Below are 8,723 nucleotides of genomic sequence, written 5' to 3' on the forward strand. Positions count from 1 at the left end.
CAATGTAACAAAATGTGGAAAAAGTCAAGGGGTCTGATTACTTTCTTAATGCACTGTTTAAAATAATTACATTACTTTAAAGGAGTAGGTCATTTGATACTTACATATACTCTAAATAGGTTATAACTGTCCATTGTATGAATTATACTATCACAATTCCTTGCTTGCCATATTAGTCTGTACAAAACAGGAATTAGCCACGACCACGTGTGAGGGACAATTGACTGGTGGATAAGGTTGCAAGGTTTAAGTGGGAGGCGGGATCGGATCAGCACAGCATTGTCCAATGAGGTTGGAGGCCAAGCATGTGCACAGCTCATTAACACCACAGAGATGTTCTTATTCTCTTTGTGCACACTACAGATGTTCGAGAACAATGACGTGATAACGAAGTACACATCTAGAAAATCGGTCTTCTCACGAAAATCTCTGTAGCGTCTGAACAGTAATGTGACCTACAAACCACTCTATGGAAAGATGAGACTCACGAACACGATGGTGCTCTCTGTTTTGTTTGTTCTGCATCCCCCCACAAGTGTCACAGGACTCGTCAGTACCGGTTTAAAAAAAATGTATGTATGGAAGAGGGTTAAATACTGTGCCTTCAGAAAGTATTCAGACCCCTTGACTTTTTCCATAATTGGTTGTGTTTTAGTCTGAATTTAAAATTGACTAAATTGAGAAATTGTGACACTGACCTACATACAATACTCCATAATGTCCAAGTGGAATTACAGTTGAAGTCAGAAGTTTACATACACTTAGGTTGGAGTCATTAAACTCGTTTTTCAAACACTCCACACATTTCTTGTGAACAAACTATAGTTTGGTCAAGTCGCATGACACAAGTAATTTTTCCAACACTATCACAATTCCAGTGGGTCAGAAGTTTACATACACTAAGTTGACTGTGCCTTTAAACAGCTTGGAAAATTCCAGAAAATGCTTTTGATAGGCTTCTGATAGGCTAAATTACATCTTTTGAGTCAATTGGAGAGGTACCTGTGGATTTATAAAAATAATTTGTAGACACGTCTGGTTCATCCTTGGGAGCAATTTCCAAACACCTGAAGGTACCACGTTCATCTGTACAAACAATAGTACGCAAGTATAAACACCATGGAACCACGCAGCCATCATACCGCTCAGGAAGGAGACGTTTTCTGTCTCCTAGAGATGAACGTACGTTGGTGTGAAAAGTGCAAATCAATCCCTAAACAACAGCAAAGGACCTTGTGAAGATGCTGGAGGAAACAGGCACAAAAGTATCTATATCCACAGTAAAACGAGTCCTATATCGACATAACCTGAAAGGCCGCTCAGCAAGGAAGAAGCCACTGCTCCAAATCCGCAATAAAAAAGCCAGACTATGGTTTGCAACTGCACATGGGGACAAAGATTGTACTTTTTGGAGAAATGTCCTCTGGTCCGACGAAACAAAAATAGAACTGTTTGGCCATAATGACCATTGTTATGTTTGGAGGAAAAAGGGGGAGGCTTGCAAGCCGAAGAACACCATCCTAACCGTGAAGCAAGGGGGTGGCAGCATCATTTTGTGGGAGTGCTTTGGTGCAGGAGGAACTGGTGCACTTCACAAAATAGATGGCATATTGAGGAAGGAAAACTATGTGGATATATTGAAGCAACATCTCACCCAACTCATTGTGGGAAGCTTGTGGAAGGCTACCCAAAACATTTGACCCAAGGTAAACCATTTAAAGGCTACGCTACAAAATACTAATTGAGTGTATGTAAACTTCTAACCCACTGGGAATGTGAAAGAAATAAAAGCTGAAATAAATAATTCTCTCTACTATTATTCTGACATTTCACATTCCTAAAATAAAATGGTGATCCTATTTAACCTAAAACAGGGATTGTTTACTAGGATTAAATGTCAGGAATTGTGAAAAACTGAGTTTAAATGTATTTGGCTTAGGTGTATGTAAACTTCCGACTTCAACTGTATGTTTTTAGAATTTTGTCCAAATGAATTACGAATGAAAAGCTGAAATGTCTTGAGTCAATCAGTATTCAATCCCTTTGTTATGGCAAGCATAAATAAATTCAGGATTAAAAATGTATTTAACATGTTGCATAATTAGTTACATTGACTCAGTCTGTGTGCAATTATAGTATTTAACATGATATTTAAATGAATACCTCATCTCTGTACCCCACACGTACAATTATGTCAAAGGGTATGAATATATTCTGAAGTTATAATAATTCCTGAGCTTTCTTATATCTCCTAGATATAGGACAGACAACTTCAAAACCTTCATTCTTAAGAGTAATCGTTTTACTGTCTATTTTGCCGCGTATGAATATGTTATTCAATGCATTTCTATGGGCTTTAGCACTAAAGGCCAAATTCAATATTTGATCAAATATATAGTTTTTATATTTTCTTGATACCTACAGGGGTCCAAAAATGCCAAATCAAATGGCTAAATGATCCATGGTATGAACATATAACAATTCCATATGTTAGCTAAGACTTTTAGGAGTTAAGAAAGGAAAAGAGAGGGAAAGAAAAATTGATTACGATCATCAGGATACATTCCAGATACTTACCCACTGTCTTGTTAGCAAATAACTCCAGACGACCACAGAAAGCCACAGATGGCTGCTGACCGTCGGCCAGAAGAGTGACAATGCTGGGAAGACAGGATTGACACAAACTGACTGAGACCTTTATTGGATTTATTGTGCGTGAATAGCAGTACTATGGAATTTATTTCGCTTTTATTTCTTTTCTTACCTTTTTTCTTCTAATCTGCCATTTTGCCTTGGGATTTACAGCCTGGTATAAAGTGCACTCAGTGGAATAAGTCCATTACTCACTCAATTACTGGAATAGCATGGCCTGCTGGGTAGGGCTGGTTGCCTGGAAGGAACAGGAAGTAAGATAGGCCTTGTGGGTAGTAGGGTTTAGGATGCCAATGGCTCAAGTCTAAAAATATTTTTCAACTTTAGGTCACAGATCTCAGTGGACATTTGGAGATGTGTGTGTCAAATGTATAGAGCGAGGCTTAACCTATATTGGTTAGAAAATCACACAAATTATATTTGTTTTTCATTTCAATGTTTTGAACCTTTCAAGTGTATTTCTAATAGTCTACACAGTTTGATGTTTCTTCTCAAACCTCCCTAAAAATGTGTACATAGATCTAATAAGACTTTGATTACAGATTCACAAATGCAAATTTGTCTTAGTCTAAATAGTGAGTGGTTTTTATGCCCTTGAGATATAAATCAAATACACTGCTGTGTGTCTTTTTTTTTGTGTACAAGCATTTACAACACATTGATTACAGATACAAAAATATGATTTGTTACCATTTATCACAATGTGTACCCTTAAGATAATAAGACAAGTAGGGCTAAACAATTTAGTGTCTTTTTTTTCAACCCCCGATACAGAAACGTGTGAATACACGTACTAAGAATACTTTGATTACAGTTTCACACGTAGAATGGACCATTATTCTACATAATATGCATGTACCCTTGAGATACGAAACAAGTACTCTGAAAATGTTTTCCATTACAAGCCATCTTGTGACACTGAGCGGGTGTAGAAACATACCAGGTCCCTTCTGTCTGTAACCGTATATAGAATAATAATTGGGTAAATTGTTCATACTGTGCAAAGATCCCTTAGAGAGAACACCCTCTTATGTCTCAGCTTTCCATCCCCATTCCCATTGTTTACTTCCCCTGTGCTGTATGAAGCTTATCAAACACTATCTCAGCTTACATGCTCTGATTCTCTACCAAGGACTTCCTCCTTGGTGGTTCCGTTTGTTCAGAATCAGACATCTGGTATTGTGGAGTCTGGGCTGGAGGCCCGGCCTGGAAAAACTCTATAGGGGAAAGGAGAGAAGAGAGGAGAGATCTTAGCATGTGAGGATCGAGAGAGAGAGAGAGAGAGACCCACACACAAAGCATAAATCATCACAGATCCAAAGATAATAGAAAGTGGCAGTCCCTGCAGTCTGCTAAATCAGGCTCCTGCTTCCTCAATCCGTTTTGTAATTGCGCAGAGTGCTGATCGGGTTTTTTTTTGGAAAGAAGAGAGCTAAATGAAAACAGGCACAATTGGAAAGAGGCTGTGTGCACTACAGTCACATCGGCCGAAACTAAAGAGTGAGTGAATTTTTCGCAGAGCAAGCTGGGGGTCTTGGCTCGTTTGCGGATTCTTGGCTCGTTTGCGGCCAGAGGGATTGCTTTGCTTTGTGGAAGGGTTGTTACATGAAGTTTGTGTGTCTAACGGTGGAGGGATGCAGACCCTGTGGATTCAACAGAGTTGTCGTGGCAGGGTCTGGTACTGTTTTTTTTTTATATAAAAAAAATATCAACTTTTTTTTAAATCTCTGTTTTGATCACATAAATAGTGTGGTCTTCAATGTCAAAGTTACATGGATTCAATGTTAAATGTGTTTGTTTGCTTTGGCTAGCTAGCTAGCTGGGTGGCTAATGTTTGCATTTAAAACATGCAGCAGCAGCTACGGCTTTTTGGTTTCACATGCCTTTTGGAAGGTGGAGACTGCGGTGTCAAAGAGGCAGAGAGACTGTTTCTGACCACTGCTGATGTGTGGTTGCATTTCTGGCGCTTTACAGCTGAAGCATCACCCAGATGGGTCAGCTACTTACGGTGGAGAGGCTACTATGGAGGAACTGGGAACGTCGGACAAAGCGATGGGCCCTGATGAAGATCTCCTGGCTTGTCTGACAGACGGACTTTCTCCCTGGCTGTACCGTACCATCGATCCGCCCTCCTCTCAAGCCATACTGAATTTTACAAACTGACTCAACTCCATTCCTTTTCCATCTTTAAGTTGTTGTTCATTGATGAATAATGTATTTTGGTTAAAAAAAAAAGAGGACCACAATGGAATTATGTTTTTAAACTTCTTTGTGTTTTCCTTAAATATAAATGCATTGTATCTACATGTTTTAAAAAATTTATCAGGAAATAGGAGTGGTATGTCAGGTAGCCTTGAGGTTAGAGAGGCCCCCCGATGTTGCATCCTACCAGCTCTCACAATATCACGTCAGAATTAGACTTTCATGCATGTTTCTCAAACGTCAAATTTCAAAGTTTTTAAGATTAAGTTTCATCATTAACTCTGAATTTTTAAGGTTAGGGTTAAGTTCTGGCATTAACTCAAACTTCTTAAAGTTAGGCATTAATTTCGAATGACTAAGGTAAGGGTTAAGGTTTGGGATAGGCTTAAAACAAAGAAAAAAATTACATCACTAGATTTGAAATTGCAACTTTAGAATCAGAGGCAGATGCTTACACCCATCTGCCATCCCCATCCATCCAGCAAAACCAAAACCTACTTCAAGATAACAGCACTCAACGTTGTCAATAGTGCTGGTTTCCACTTCATCTCCTGACATCCGCAGACATAGATGGACCTCGAACACTGACTTGAATCACGGGTGACCTGGATGGGTGTGAAAAGCTGGGGTCAAGTCAATAATTCTGCTATTAGCATCAATTTGATGTGGATTTGAGGGACTCGATTTGATCATACTCTAGGCTGCGTGATGTAGATACAAATTGGAGGCAAAATCTAGGCACTTGCTCTCTCTCTTTGTGTATGTTATCTTTTTATACCCAGGACATCATTTGATTCATCTCCTCTAAACTAAATCCTGGCTGTTGAGAGTCTGATACTTACCAGAATTATGAATCCTTCATCCCTATTGAAAGCTGGGATAAAGAGACACAAGGGGTTGGAGTTGGAGTGGGGTTTGCTCACACCCCTTGGTAGGCCTGCTGGATGCAAAGACAATTACTGTTCTGAGTTATGGGCACTGCTCTCTCTCTCTCTCTAGGGAGAGGAGACAAACTGCACTAAGATAACGTGGGCTGTGCGGTCTTCTGCTAATCCTCCTAAACTAGGCCAGAAAGCCTCTTCCAGGAATGCAGAGGTATTGTGAGGATAAATTGGAAGGAACTTTTGTTGTTTCTCTGTTCACTTGACTACCCAAAGAATCTTGGTCTGTAGTGTAGTGCATTCAGGGTGGCAAGGAGTTGGAGTTTCATATGTCCAGGCACTACTGTAAACAGTGCTGGTAAGAGAAGAACATGTTATGTTCACCTGTATTGCAATAGGTTACTTGTTATTTCATACAACGGGTGGGTCTAACTCTGGATACTGATTGGTTAAAACCAGGGTCTATTCCAGAAGTTACCTGCAGCTAAATCTATGATCCATCCTTCTGTGCAAACCACTGTCTCATCAGCTCAGCCAGGCAATCTATAAACTTGATCTCCACTGTAAAAAGCATCTGGACATTATCTCCCATTTCCTTTAGACTAGAAATTGGTTTTCAACAGCGAAGATTTGCAACATAGTTTCAATGTGGAAATTTGATCTCCAGCTGTCCCATAGTAATGAACCTGTCGGGAGTCGAGATGAGACAGACAGGCTGCCAGCTTTTCACCGCCAGCCGAAATCATGAATCAACACTAGTTTTATGTATACAAAGAAATGTCAATAGAAAAACAGTAAATGTAGCTAGTTTGCTGTCATTCCAGCTTCAGTTTGAAGTGATTGTGTTAGCTGTGTAGTTGGCAAGCTCTTCTGAACATTGTCCTGTCTAGAGAGTACATTTTTTATGCCAGGTGAAATCGCGCATCATTAGGTATGGATGTTTGATGTGACCGTGTTAGCCGAACTTGGCTAGCTACCAAACAAGAGATAAGAACGTTGCCATAGAACGTCCATAGATTTAGATCAAAAGACTTAACGACTGGGTCGCGTATCTGGCAACCAAACCCATAGAACAAACAACCAGCCGGCTTGGGTGGCAACCCTAGATTTGTTTCGGGACTAGATCTCAAGGAAAGATTAAATAGTATGAATAAACTTATCAAAATATTTTTTTTCCATATGTTGGTAACCGGGTTGTATAAAAGTGCAGGGAAAATTGAAGATAGTAATATATTTATGTAACTTTGTATAATTCTACAACTTTGCTATTTATTGTCATGTACTGGTTGACTACAAGTAAGTGATAATGCCCAAGAAGCCGGTGTTTGGAGGATATATTGGCACGTTTTGCCAGTCCTCAACTTCATCTCGGGCCTATCAACTCCAGTGCCAATATCTTCCAATCACCAGCTTCTCGGGCATTATCACTTACTTGTAGTCAACCAGTACATGACAATAAATAGCAAAGCTGTAGAATTATACAAAGTTACATAAATATTTTACTATCTTCAATTTTCCCTGCATTCTGGTAAATCAAAGAGGTTCTCATTCATCCTTAGTTCAATTAATTGAATGTAGCGAATGTGCAAAACAATTATAAATAGGTGCTGTGAGAGCTTCACCACATTAAATCAACTGAATTCCCCGAAATGCACTTACTGAACGGAACAATGCGATACATACTGCACTTTTTATAACCTCAAGTGAAAAGAGTTATCTAGACTCCCAAACCTTCAATTTACACGCCAAAAACTTTGTCTTTTGTTCTGGGGACAGTAGACGCTGATTAATGTGAATCGAGTCAACTGACATTTGAGAGAGACGAGACAACGTGGGCACTGGGCTTGAATTTGAAGAGTTCACGTATGGTTGAGAATGACCTGATAGCCTACCGATGCTGGAGAGATGCTTATGAGTGGCGATTATGTTGTTTTTTAATTATAGACCAGACTTAATTCAAATGTCTCTGTGACATTTCTCAGCACCTCGTAATCGCATCAATTAAAGAGTGAGTCTCATGCTGTAATCCATGCTGAAGCTCTCCTCTAACAGCTCTGTCTGACTGTTCGTTCTACAGAAAGGCTATTGAAAATATGCTCTATATTCACTATATGCTATATAACAATGTAATCAATAATGCTATATGAAATAACGAGGGGCAGTCGGGGAAAAAAACATCACTTTTTGATAAAGAATATGTATGTACATGCTGCAACTTCTCAGTGTCCGACAAAGTTAAGTACTGAAATCTGATCCAGAATTGAAAGTTAATCCTTGAATCAGTGGATACCAACTTGTGCAATGCCTTTGTCTGCTGACTTTAACTGCTGAGTGCCTATCAATTTTTATTGACATTTTCTCAGAATCCTCCAGTAGTTTTATAAGTGGAGCTGCCCAATGATGTAAATGGTAAAAAAAAAAACATATGTGGTAAACTCTGATCGCTGCTCATGGTGAAAAATGCTTCCTATTCATTCAATGCATCTTTCTACACTGTTCAATTGAGGGGAGACATCATCACAGATTCAGGCAAAACATTCAACAGAATTGGATGAGCGGAGGACTATTTCTTATTTCAGAGACCCCATGGGGGCGACTGTGTGTGTGTGCGTGTGCGCTTGCGTGTGCACGCGTGTGTGTGCATCAATGCATGCGTGTATTTATGCAGATCCATTCAGAACATGTTCAAAGTAATGTTTGCTGCAGCCTCACCACGCCCGGCCGGCTGGCTGTACTAAACCTGGAGTCTGAACCTAATTAAGTTGGGTTATTGATATGGGAGTTTATTTAGAATATGGGACAATCTTATTATGTCTTCTCCCAGAGCTTATTTTAGGCTGAGGGATACATTTACACAGCCCGGCAGTGGTTGGGTTCTACCGGCTCTCTAAGAGGACATCAATCCACAGCAACCCCAGCGTCCACCTGCAGTTATGTGAACACAACTTCCCCTTCGTGTATCTCTGTAGCGCTACGCCAGATTCATTC

The 8,723-nt window shown here is 39.7% G+C and overlaps 1 long non-coding RNA gene across 1 annotated transcript; it reads left to right on the forward strand.

Annotated features, from left to right (window-relative positions):
• The first annotated feature begins 3,788 nt into the window (after window positions 1-3,788).
• On the forward strand, window positions 3,789-8,196 carry LOC149981505 (uncharacterized). Its single transcript, XR_016482774.1, has 2 exons — window positions 3,789-4,330; window positions 4,627-8,196. It is a non-coding gene; the product is annotated as an uncharacterized LOC149981505 (long non-coding RNA).
• The last annotated feature ends 527 nt before the right edge of the window (window positions 8,197-8,723 follow it).

Source organism: Oncorhynchus mykiss, chromosome 8 (genome assembly GCF_057628025.1).
Source record: "Oncorhynchus mykiss isolate SJ-2025 chromosome 8, ASM5762802v1, whole genome shotgun sequence".
Lineage (NCBI taxonomy): Eukaryota > Metazoa > Chordata > Actinopteri > Salmoniformes > Salmonidae > Oncorhynchus > Oncorhynchus mykiss.